Source organism: Meriones unguiculatus, chromosome 3, assembly GCF_030254825.1.
Source record: "Meriones unguiculatus strain TT.TT164.6M chromosome 3, Bangor_MerUng_6.1, whole genome shotgun sequence".
Taxonomy (NCBI): domain Eukaryota; kingdom Metazoa; phylum Chordata; class Mammalia; order Rodentia; family Muridae; genus Meriones; species Meriones unguiculatus.
The window spans coordinates 156,484,939-156,496,941 of NC_083351.1; the positions used below are offsets into that span (position 1 = coordinate 156,484,939).

Sequence of the window (12,003 nt, forward strand, 5' to 3'; positions counted from 1 at the left end):
ATTCATGTCCTTTGCCTCTCCAAAACAGTGCGCTCTGTTCACCGCCATCTTGGAACCTTGGTAAAAATTATTGTACTCAAATAAAACATTACACAAATAACTTCTTAGAGTAGCATTTCGTCTTGTGGTGGAAATTAAACACAAAAAGGCAGTTGCAACACAGGGCTAAAGCAATGCCTAAACCGCTTAGAGCACTTGCTCTTTCCAAAGACCCCGCTCCATGACCAGCACTCAAAAAGTCCCTGATTTCATGTTAAAACATTCTGTCTTAATTTTTTTATGTTCTGTTTAGTTTTGTTTTGAGTCCATCATGACCCTTAAATCTGTTGCAAAAATTTGCTGATTTCTATCTTTTTTTTGAGACGTAAAGATCTACGTGTAAAGAAGTGTATGTGCAGTTGTTTTTCAATCCAAAAATTAGAAGTTGAGTTTTTGGACGGCTGCTATAGACCAGAACAGCAGTGCTAGGGAGCAGGTGACTGTCAGAAGTAGTATGAAGCAACCTCAAGGCCAGGTTGAAAAAGAAGGCACACTTTTCAAAGTAAAATGAATCAGTAACTTCAATGAAATATTATTTTTCTTCTCTATTTTAAGCATCTTTTTATTGACAGTGTGATTCCCCTCAGGCAGCTCTATAAAACAATATGACCTTTAAGTAATTGAGAGCCTAGCTTATAATTAGGATTCACTGAATTCCTATTCTTGCTTTTAAATATTAAGACTAATGTAAAAGCACCCAATCTAGTACCTGTACCTTTGTTATACAGATAGTTTCTTTGATGAGAGGAAGTGCAAACGTTTTTTTCTTTGCTTAAGCCGAAGGAAAACATCTCCACTGGTGATTAGCTGTAGCATTATTTTCTCTCTTAACTTTCATCCCAGTGTAATGAATGGCCTTTTATTCTACTTAATGATACAAGCCTAAATTAAATATCAACATTACAAAAGATGGTCATAGTATTCATTTAGAACCCCATATTTTATGTAAATTGCATGTAAACTCATTTGAATATGAATTCACTGGTAATTTTAGAACTAAAAATAATGTGATTGTCACCATTTTGCCAAGGAATGACATTTCCAACCATTAATATTTTGAATGGTTTTGGGCTCTGGATACTAACATTGTGAGACAAATTTTATGGAAGTGCATGCTATTAACCCTGAAGGCCTTTAAGGCCTTTTTCTATAGTCCTTGTTAAGTTGCTTTATAGATACCAATGTGCTTCTTGGGAATTCATTGTTTATAAAGTAATTTAAAAGCAAAAGAGAATAATTTTGATGAGTACTCAGGAAGTTATCGTGTGATAAGGTGTCATGCATTCCTTTTGCATTAGTTATCATGTTTCATGTTTTTAAAAATAGGTTCCTTTATATAGCTGAAGACACTATGGAATTTGTTCAGTGAACTTTGTGATTGGACTCACTATCACTATTCTTGTCCAAAATTTCTGAGTTCTGTGTGAAATTTGAATAAATATTAGACAGAAATTATGGAGATTTTCATTAAATGAGCTTCCTCTGCTCATCGCTGCTCTGACAGTAGAATTTGCTGTGTTATAGGTTGAGGTGACATAAAATGAATGAGTGAGTGTTCTAGGCACTGAGTCTTAAGGACGACTGAGCTGAAAATAAATACAAGCTTGGGCTAATGAGCAGGTTTCAGGTAGGTCTGTTGATTGAACCTCAATCATAATTTATGGCTGATTCATTCTTTCAGAATCAGTTTCTGGAATCACATTTTATAATGATTGTTCACATAAGGAATGCCATCAAATACGGGAAGTTCTTAAAACAACTCCAGTCATCGGTTTTCATTTTCTCCTCCTTTTATACATCTGGTCAGTTGAGTGACTGATAAACTGCATGTAAGATTTTAATATAACATACTTATTTTAGTACCAACAGTGTACTACTGTTGGCTTTGAGGTATTCTTACAAAACAAGAACAGAGACAAGAATGGAAGTTTATATTTATAGTGGTTTAAAGCTGTACTGCATTGTTTTCCCACTGTAACTAATTACCACTCTCGTACTTTCAGCCTCACTAATACACATGTGTGAGGCACAGAGCATTGCTCTGGAATGTGCAATAATGTATTCTCTTCCTTTTTTCATAAAGGTTGTCAGAAGTTACATAGTATTTATATAAATTATTAACAATGAACCAATGTGTTATGCTTTCCTAAATCAGACTTATTCATGAGTACCTGTGCTTTGTGTCATGTGAGGAGAGTGACATGGTAATGAGAAAACAATCTATGATATATTGATTAGTCCACTTGCCTGAATTTCTCATCACATTAAGTAATCCAACTCACTTTATTCTTTTTTCATAACCATTCTCTCATAGCATGTGTTGCCCCTGTTCTAACACTTAAACTCTTTTTTATTTTTATTTTATTCTATTTTTCTTTATTATAATTTATTTATTTTGTATCCCAGCTATAGCCTACTTTGTATCCCTCATCTACTCCCAGTTCCATCTTTCCTTCTTCTTCTCCCCCTATGTGCCTCCCTTAGTCCACTGATAGGGGATGACCTCCTCCCCTTCTGTCTGACCCTAGCCTATCAGGTCTCATCAGGACTCCTGCACTGTATTCATCTGTAGCCTATTCTTAATGATGCAGTTTAAACACCCAGCTCTTCTGTATTTAGGAATCTCTAGTGCAGACGAGTCCCCTTAGAAGCTGAAAAAAGTCTAAAGATTTGAAAACATATTTTAATATTAAATATTTATTGTTATGTTTACAATCTCTGTCAAAATATATGCATGAGTAATTTAACCAATTTTCCAAATTACGAACGCACTATGTGTATATTTTAATAATACTAAGTTTAGTAGCACATGAATACATAATACTTAACTGTGTTTATATCACAAGTGAATACCTGACATGTTCTCAGTTTTGGTATTAAAACTGACTGTAGCTATGCAATGCAGGTAAAGGGATTAATGAAGGAATAGGGGCTTAGAATATGTGGATGAAGATGTAGTTACAGCATAAGCAACCAGGAGGATTCAATGGAAGCATATGATGATCTGCCATTAATGAGAGGTTTGAGGAGCACAGTGGGCTATCACAGGGAAACAGGAAGAAGTGGTGAGGTCTAAGCAACTATTTATCTAGCCAAAGACTCAGCAGTCAGAACTGATACTCTCTGTATCTCATTACCATTACCTAAAATCAGGAATCCATGGAAAAGTCCTGCTTATTTAACGAGAATAGCCATCATTAAATAAAGGAATCCACTTACCCTTCTAAATTCATCTACAAAATACCTCATGAACAGTCCATTAGTAAACTACAACCCACACGTGTTGGTAAAGAGATTACAATAAAGCTATGATCAGATTCTCTGGATTGTAGCTTGTGGGTGTGGACAATACTCAGAAGTCTTCATCACGTAGATGCTTTTATGCTCTCAGAATATATGAATAGAAAGATGGCAGCAGTCTAGCTCGATTTCCTTTTCTCCATGTCACTGATGTTGTGTTTTCCTGTCTCATTGAAGGCAGTCACATTGTCTAACATGCCACTATACACTGACTTAAATGTTGTTCATTCCTAAACACAATGAATTATATTCAACTTTTAAACATTCATCCACAAGTTAATACACATATAATGCTCTTTCATTAAAGTTCCCCATTATCTGCTTATACGTTTTTCCCTCTCACCACACCTCTTCTTCTTACCAAGTCTCTTTCTTCTTTACTTCTCTTGGTGTGTGTGTGTGTGTGTGTGTGTGTGTGTGTGTGTGTGTGGTGTGTTTGTGAGTATTTGACCACAGAGTCTAATAGCATTGTTTCCATGACCATGAGTTCACATGGGTAGGTGGTTGCTTTCTTGAGTGAAGGCAATATAGCAGTGGCTACGTCACTGAAGAACAATGTGGCTTATTCCTTCCAACCTTTACCTACTTGTAGCCCTTCTGAGGTGGTTTAAATACTAAGTGAAACACTGGCTACATAGGTAATCATTGTATTACAGTGCATAATACACACATATTACATAGTACAATGTATTATACTAGAATGACATAGTAAAGGTCATGTTAGCTCATAAACACTTTTTGAAATGTATTTGCAATGCTTATATTAGCAAAGTCAGTTTTATCATGAATTATGAAAAATTAAATGACCCACATCAATATGATTTCCTTGGATTTATTACATGTGTTTTATTTGCTGAAAAATATTAACATCAATCTTGTGTTGGTTCAGATAGGTTATTGCCAAAAATTGCAACTAAGTATACAAAAATTATAATTCAGTTTTGTTTCCATGTATCTGTTTTATTCAGCATGAAGCACAATCAATGAATGGGGTGGTCTAACCCTATTACTTTGAATTACTTTGCATTTAGTTGTAATAAACAGGCTTCATCATTCTCTAATCTATAATTCTGTGTGAAAAATAATGACAGCAAATAGAACTTTACATGTACACAAGTAAAAATTCTCTAAGAAACACTAAAGGTAGGATAGAAGAATACATGTCAAGATGAGCTTGTTAAAGTGTAAGTCCTGAATGATGAAATAAGAATATCCACAAGCTGAATAAAACCAAGCCTCCCCTTAACACGAGAATATGATAAATGGATGATCACTAAAGTCTCTGAGCATTGCCCTAAGGATGTACAGCGAGTAGAGAAATGTTCATTCATGAAAAATCTAAGCATTGACAAGAATAATGAGAGTCTGTGGCATTTGTACAATCACAGGAGGAAGTAGCTTAGTTTTCTCCATGCATTTTGATTAAGGTAGCTTTGCTCCGAGCATATTCATTGAAAAATTGCAGGGGCTTCTTATCCTCCAAGCTCATTTGTTAGCTTTCTAGCCTTGCTCACAGTATGGGTCTATGGTTTTGTATCCTATAAAATTCCTACATATCTACCAGTTGCTACTATTTTGTGATCAAATACTCTGGCAAAAGTAAGTTAGGGAAGTAATGATTTATTTTGGCTTAAAGGGTCCAGATGAGATGCAGACCATTATGGTGGGGAAGGCATGGATCAGAGCCATGATGCTGACCTGTTACTCAGAAAGCCCACCAGTCACGTTTCATCTACATATATGAAGCAAAGAGGGAAAAAATACTTCAGATGAGACTTAGAATTCTCATCACCGCCTCCAGGGCCACACTTCCTAGAGCAGACTACAAGCTATATATCCTAGTTTTATCTGGGTGGTAAAAGATTATTGGAACTCCTGTCCTCTCCAGGTCTTACCATCTCCCCATTCTTTCATAACATTCCCTGCACTCTGCCCAAAGTTTGGTTAAGAGTCTCAGTATCTGCTTTGATACATTGCTGGGTAGAGTCTTTCAGAGGCCCTCTGTGGTAGGCTCCTGTCCTCTTTACTGTTTTCTCCCTCTTTCAATGTCCATTCCGTTTGTCTGAGTGAAGATTGATCATCTTACCCAGGGTCCTCCTTCTTGCTTAGCTTCCTTAGGTATACAGATTTTAGTGTGTTTATCCCATATTATATGTCTAATATCCACTTCTAAGTGAGTATATACCATGTGTGTCTTTCTGCTTCTGGGATACCTCACTGAGGATGATCTTTTCTAGATCCCACCATTTGCCTCCAAATTTCATTATTTCCTTTTTTTTAAAAAAAATTGCTGAGTAGTATTCCACTGTGCTAATGTACCACAGTTTAGAAGTACAACAATACCAAAATATCTGGGAACAGGGGTATTTCCTGAGACTGATACTCCAACCAAGGATCATTCATGGATATAACCCCTGCTCAGTGGGTTCCCTGGTAAGGGGAACAGGGACTGTCTCTGACACGAACCAGTTGCTGGCTCTTTGAGTACTTTCCTCTGAGCAGGGGTGGGGGGACAGGACAGGACAGGCCTCAGAGGAGGACAATGCATCCAGTCCTGATGAGATCTGATAAGCTAGGAGCAGATGGAAGGGGAGAGTGGCATGTGAAGAGATGAGAGAGGGATAGTGGGATTGGGAGGGAGGAAGGGAGGGGGATAGAGCTGGAATGCAAAGTGAATAACTGTAATTAATATAAAAATAAAAAATTTAATTAAAAAAAGATTGTTGGAACACCCCAGGATATTGAGGGTAACAGAACTGAGTTGTCTTTGTCTACTTGCAGCTCACATCAACTATTCTCTTAGCCTTCATTTTTCTCCTTGCTTTCTACTGTTATTCACACAATATTCTTTACCTTTTCTTACACTTTTTCTCAGCATTTCACTTAGCATAAGAGATAATTGAAGTTTACAAAATTTGTTATATTATCTAGACTACAGATATCGCTGGTAAAAATAAAAACTTGTTTTGTAAATGTTTTTGCTTGGTTAGATGTTTTTATTTTAGAAATACTTTAGCAGATTTTATTTTAGATGTGGGAAGAAGTTATTTCTATATCAAGTAGTTTCTTTCCTTGTTTTCCCATTGAGGTTAAGCATTTTATTTTTCTCAGATAAACTTAGAATATTTCTCTACTTTAAAAAATTATTACTCGTTAGTTCTTCATAATTCCACTTATACTTTGCACTATGTTGTATACATTAATAACAACTCAGTTACAACTCTGTAAAAGAAACTTTTAGCTGCTGATGTAATTGTTGTCTTGAGGCTTGTTGTCTCTGTTAACCTATGCCTAGTCCTGGAAGCTTCTATCCTTCATACACTCTGATTTAGACCTAGAATGTTTCCAGCCTCCAAGACTCACTGCTGCATAAACTCACCCTTTCTAACTCTTTCTGAACTCTGGCTGCCTGGTTCAACTTAGCTGTTCTGCTTCAAACTCCTTTTCAAGCTGACTGATTTAAACTGGCTTCTCTCACTTCTGACTGAATTGCCCTGCTTGGCATCAAAGTAACTCTAGCAATCTGTGGTAATCTTCTGGCTCCGTCTCATTCTCTGGTTTGTTTCTGGCTTCACATATGTCCATTTTGTTCTCTCTTCAATGTGTCTGTAAAACAATTCTGGTAAAACTGCCTCCTTTCCTTCTCATTCTGCATTGCTCTCTCTTGAGCCTTGTCTTTTCTTTCTTTCTTTCTTTCTTTCTTTCTTTCTTTCTTTCTTTCTTTCTTTCTTTCTTTTTTTTTTTCATCTGTTTTCAGGAGAGTTGGGCACATCATATCTCTGACTCATTCTGGCAAACATTTCTTTGATGTGTTACTTTTTCTGCCATTCAGTAAGACATCATTATTTTTTGGACACAGGATTCTCTCTGTAGTATTGGCTGTATTAGACTCACTTTATAGAACAGGGTGATCTCAAACTCAGAGAGGACCTCCTGCCTTTTTCCCCCCCAGAGTATTGTAGACAGTACCTTCAAACCCGCTTTCTTCCTTCTATAAACTAACTAGATAAATACATACATAGATAGGTAGATAGGTAGATAGATAGATAGATAGATAGATAGATAGATAGATAGATAGATAGATAGATAGATATTCATTGTTTGGGATTAAAGGTGTGTGCTAAGGGTGTATCTACATTTCAACTATATCTCATATATCTAGAGAGTCTTTGGATATGATTCCTTGCCAGAGCAGTAATGTTGCTCAATTAAAATTTCTCTACATAACTCTTCATACTGAACAAGAAACATTTTGTATGATTTTTGAAATATCAGTTTCATTTTCTAAAGACTCACATTTTGACTTTCAATACAAAACTCAATCCTTGTATGACTTCATTAAGTCCCCTGAGTACAAGAAGAGTGCAAGGAATTTTCAGCTGTTTTGATGAGAAAACTTTGTCGACATGTCTGTAATATGTTTTAAATGTTTTACTAACACAGATAAAGATGTTTCTGTCATTTTTTCTTCATTCTTATTTATCTGTGGAAGAAATAATTCATTTGGGATCATAGACTTTCCTTAGGTAATTTTTGATCATGACTTATCTAAGAGAACCTACCTTTTCTGAATTATTGCTGAGATTTTTATTTAGAGCCCATAACAAGAATAAATTGGTTTTTTTTTTCTTGTTTGTTTGACTTGGCAAATATTCAAGAATGTTTTCACAGAAACTGGCCAGACAAAAATCAGTTGTCTGCAGAATGTTTACTCCTGAAATGCCACTAAATTTGATTTGTTCACATTTGAGCTTATGACAGGTATACAGAATTTTAATGTAAGTCCATCTGTCCATTGCCACAAAATGGACATTGTATGGCAATAAAAAAGAAGACAAAATATGGATTTATAGAACAGTCCTAAAAATACTAAGGATCATTTGTTACTGACCTAACCAGCATTCATTTTTCCAATAATCTTTTGACATTTGCTATATGAGCCTAAGGCCATAGACTGAATGCTATTTTTATTTATTTATTTTTTTACTTTCTTCAGGTTTATGTATTTTTGTTTTTACAAAGTTCAGATTGTGTGATTAATTAAAGGCTGTCCCTGAAGTTAATCGCATCCTAAGAAAAATTCCTTAAGCATGATGATAAATTAGTATACTTTATTTTTTGGTAATACACAGAAAGTGTACATGCAGAAATAGTGGTCAGAACACCTCCATGTCTTGAGCATGCTTCTCTTTGATGTCTAGGTGAAGAAATTAGCTTCACTTTTGCAATATAAGACTTTATTGTATAGTTGTGAATTTATTTTTAAACTAACATAAATCAAAGACAATCTTTTTATTTTTATTTATTTATTTATTTATTTATTTTTATTAGTAGTTACATTTTATTAACTCTGTATACCAGCTGTATCCCGCTCCCTCATAACCTACCAAACCCTCCTTCCCTCCCTCATCTTCTCCCTGCAACTTTCCAAGTCCACTGATTGGGGAGGGCCTCCTCCCCTTTCATCTGACCCTGTTTTATCAGTTATCTTCAGGACTGGCTGCAAAGTCCTCCTCTGTGGCCTCGCAAGAATGCTCCTCCTTTGGGGGGTAGGGAGGACAAAGAGCCTGCCATTTGAGTTCCTGTCAGAAATAGTCCCTCTTCCCCTTACTATGGGAAACCAATTGGTTACTGAGCTACCATGGGCTTCACCTGAGTAGAGGTTCTAGGTTATATCCATACATGGACCTTGGTGTAGTGTCAGTCTCAGAAGAGACCCCTTTGCCCAGATATATTTAGTCTTTGTGGAGCTCCTATCCTTTCCACATCATACAAACTCTGCCTTCTTTCATATGATTCCCTGAGAATATTTTATCTATCAAAATATAGCCCTTAAATACATAGTTACATTAGAGATATAAAAATTGCTAGTATTATGCATATTGTTATAAAAATGTTAATTAATTATATCTGTATTCTCTAAAATAGGTTGTGTTTGAGTCAGACAATTTGTGAGAACAGAAGGTTATTTTAAATTCTAAACCTATTGCTTGCTTTGGCAGCATATTCACTAAAATTGGAATAATACAGAAAAGATAAGCATGGTCCCTGCATAAGGATGACACACAAATTCATGAAAATTCTTATTTTTCCTCAAGACCAAGCTAAACCACTCTTTGGCATATTACAAAGGACTCTCCATTCTATCACAAGGACAACTGCTCAACCATATTCATTTGTGGTTTTATTCGAAATAGTTAGAAAGTAGAAACAACCAAGATGTCCTACAATTGAAGAATGGATTTAAAAAAATGTAATGAGCTCCACAAGGACCAAATATATCTGGGCACAGGGTCTTTTCTGAGACTGACATTCAACCAAGGACCATGTATGGATATAACCTAGAACCTCCACTCAGATGTAGCCTGTGGTAGCTCAGTAACCAATTGGTTTCCCAAAGTGAGGGGAACAGGGACTATTTCTAACAGGAACTCGATGACTGGCTCTTTGGTCTCCCCACTCCCGAAGGGAGGAGCAGTCCTGTTAGGCCACAGAGGAGGGCTTTGCAGCCAGTCCTGAAGATACCTGATAAAACAGGATCAGATGAATGGGGAGGAGGTCCCCCCCATCAGTGGACTTGGAAAGGGGCATGGTGGAGATGAGGGAGGGAGGGAGGGAGGGACTGGGAGGGAATGAGGGATCGGGACACGGCTGGGATACAGAGTTAATAAAATGTAACTGATAAAAAAAAAAAAAAGAAAAGCTATTAATTGTAAAACAGCTGTGGATCATGAGACAAATTTCTACCGTCAGAAGTATAAATGAGAACTTTATCTTAAAAGGAAATGTTGTCATATTCATCATTTGATGTTTTGAATCATATACATGAATAAAGATGTGTAATTTATTGTTTAAAAAAAATAAAAAAATAAAAAAATGTAATGAGTTTACACAATGGAGTGTTACCTAGCAGTTAAAAAAAATGGATTCAACTAGAATCCATTGGATTAAAATGGATTGAAATTTGAATCCAAATTCAAATTTGCACATAAATGCATCGACTGAATCAGGGACAAGGCAAGGCTTTCCACTCTCTCCATATTTCTTCAACATTGTTCTTGAAGTCTTTGTTAGAGCAATAAGACAATTGAAGAAGATCAAGGGGATACAAATTGGAAAGGAAGAAGTCAAATTATCACTATTTGCAGATGATATGATAGTATACCTGAGTGACCACAGAATTCTACAAAGGAACACCTACAGCTGAGAAACACCTTGAGCAAAATGGCTGGATAAAAAATTAACTCAAAAAAAAAAAAATCAGTAGTCCTCCTGTATACAAAAGACAAAAGGGCTGAGATAGAAATTAGGAAAACAATACCCTTCACAATAGCCACAAATGACATAAAGTAACTTGGTGTAACTCTAACCAAGCAAGTCAAAGACTTGTATGAAAAAATTTTCAAGTCTCTGATGAAAGAGTTAGAAGAAGATATGAGCAGATGGAAAGATCTCCCATGCTCTTGGCTTGGCAGGATTAACATAGTAAAAATGGCCATCTTACCAAAAGCAATCTACAGATTCAACGCAATTCCCATCAAATTACCAACACTATTCTTTGAAGACCTGGAAAGAAAAATTCTCAACTTAATATGGAATAACAAGAAACCCAGAATTGCTAAAACAATCCTCTATAATAAAATATTTTCTGGAGGTATCTCCATACCTGATCTTAAACTGTACTATAAAGAAACAGTAATAAAAACTGCATGGTACTGGCATAGAAACAGATTGGTGGATCAATGGAACCAAACAGAAGACCCAGAAATAAACCCACACACTTGTGGACACCTGATCTTTGACAAAGATGCCAAACCCATACAGTGGAAAAAAGACAGCATCTTCAACAAATGGTGCTGGTCTAACTGGATATCTACATGTAGAAAAATGCAAATAGATCCAAATTGATCACTCTGCACAAAATTAAAATCTAAGTGGATCAAAGATCTCAATATAAAACCAGACACATTAAATCGGTTAGAAGAAAAAGTGGGGACGACTTTAGAACTCATTGATACAGGAGACAACTTCCTGAACAGAACACCAACAGCACAGGCTCTAAGAACAACAATCAATAAATGGGACCTCATGAAACTGAAAAGGTTCTGTAAAGCAAAGGACACAGTCATCAAAACAAAATGAATGCCTACAGATTGGGAAAGATATCCATTTTATATAAAGAACTAAAAAAGCTGAAAAGCAACAAACATAGTAATCCAATTAAAAAATGTGGAACAGAACTAAACAGAGAATTCTCAATAGAGGAATATGGAATGGCAGAGAAAGAAAGAAATGCTCAACATCATTAGCCATCAGGGAAATGCAAATCAAGAAGATCTTGAAATTTCACCTTACATGCATCAGAATGGCCAAGACCAAAACTTGAAGTGACAACACATGCTGGAAAGGTTGTGGAGAAAGGGGAACCCTCCTCCACTGCTGGTGGGAATATAAACTTCCACTCTGGAATCAATCTGTAGCTTTCTCAGACAACTAGGAATAGCACTTCCTCAATATCCATCTGTACCACACCTAGGCATTTGTACACAATAAGGGCATTTGCTCAACCATATTTGTAGCAGCTTTATTTGTAATAGCCAGAAGCTGGAAACAACCCAGATGCCCCTCAACTTAAAAATAGATACAGAAATTGTGGTACATCTA

The 12,003-nt window shown here is 36.1% G+C and overlaps 1 non-coding gene across 1 annotated transcript; it reads left to right on the forward strand.

Moving 5' to 3' along the window:
• The first annotated feature begins 9,329 nt into the window (after positions 1-9,329).
• LOC132653455 (U6 spliceosomal RNA) lies at positions 9,330-9,432 on the forward strand. The gene has a single exon (XR_009591194.1). It is a non-coding gene; the product is annotated as a U6 spliceosomal RNA (small nuclear RNA).
• The last annotated feature ends 2,571 nt before the right edge of the window (positions 9,433-12,003 follow it).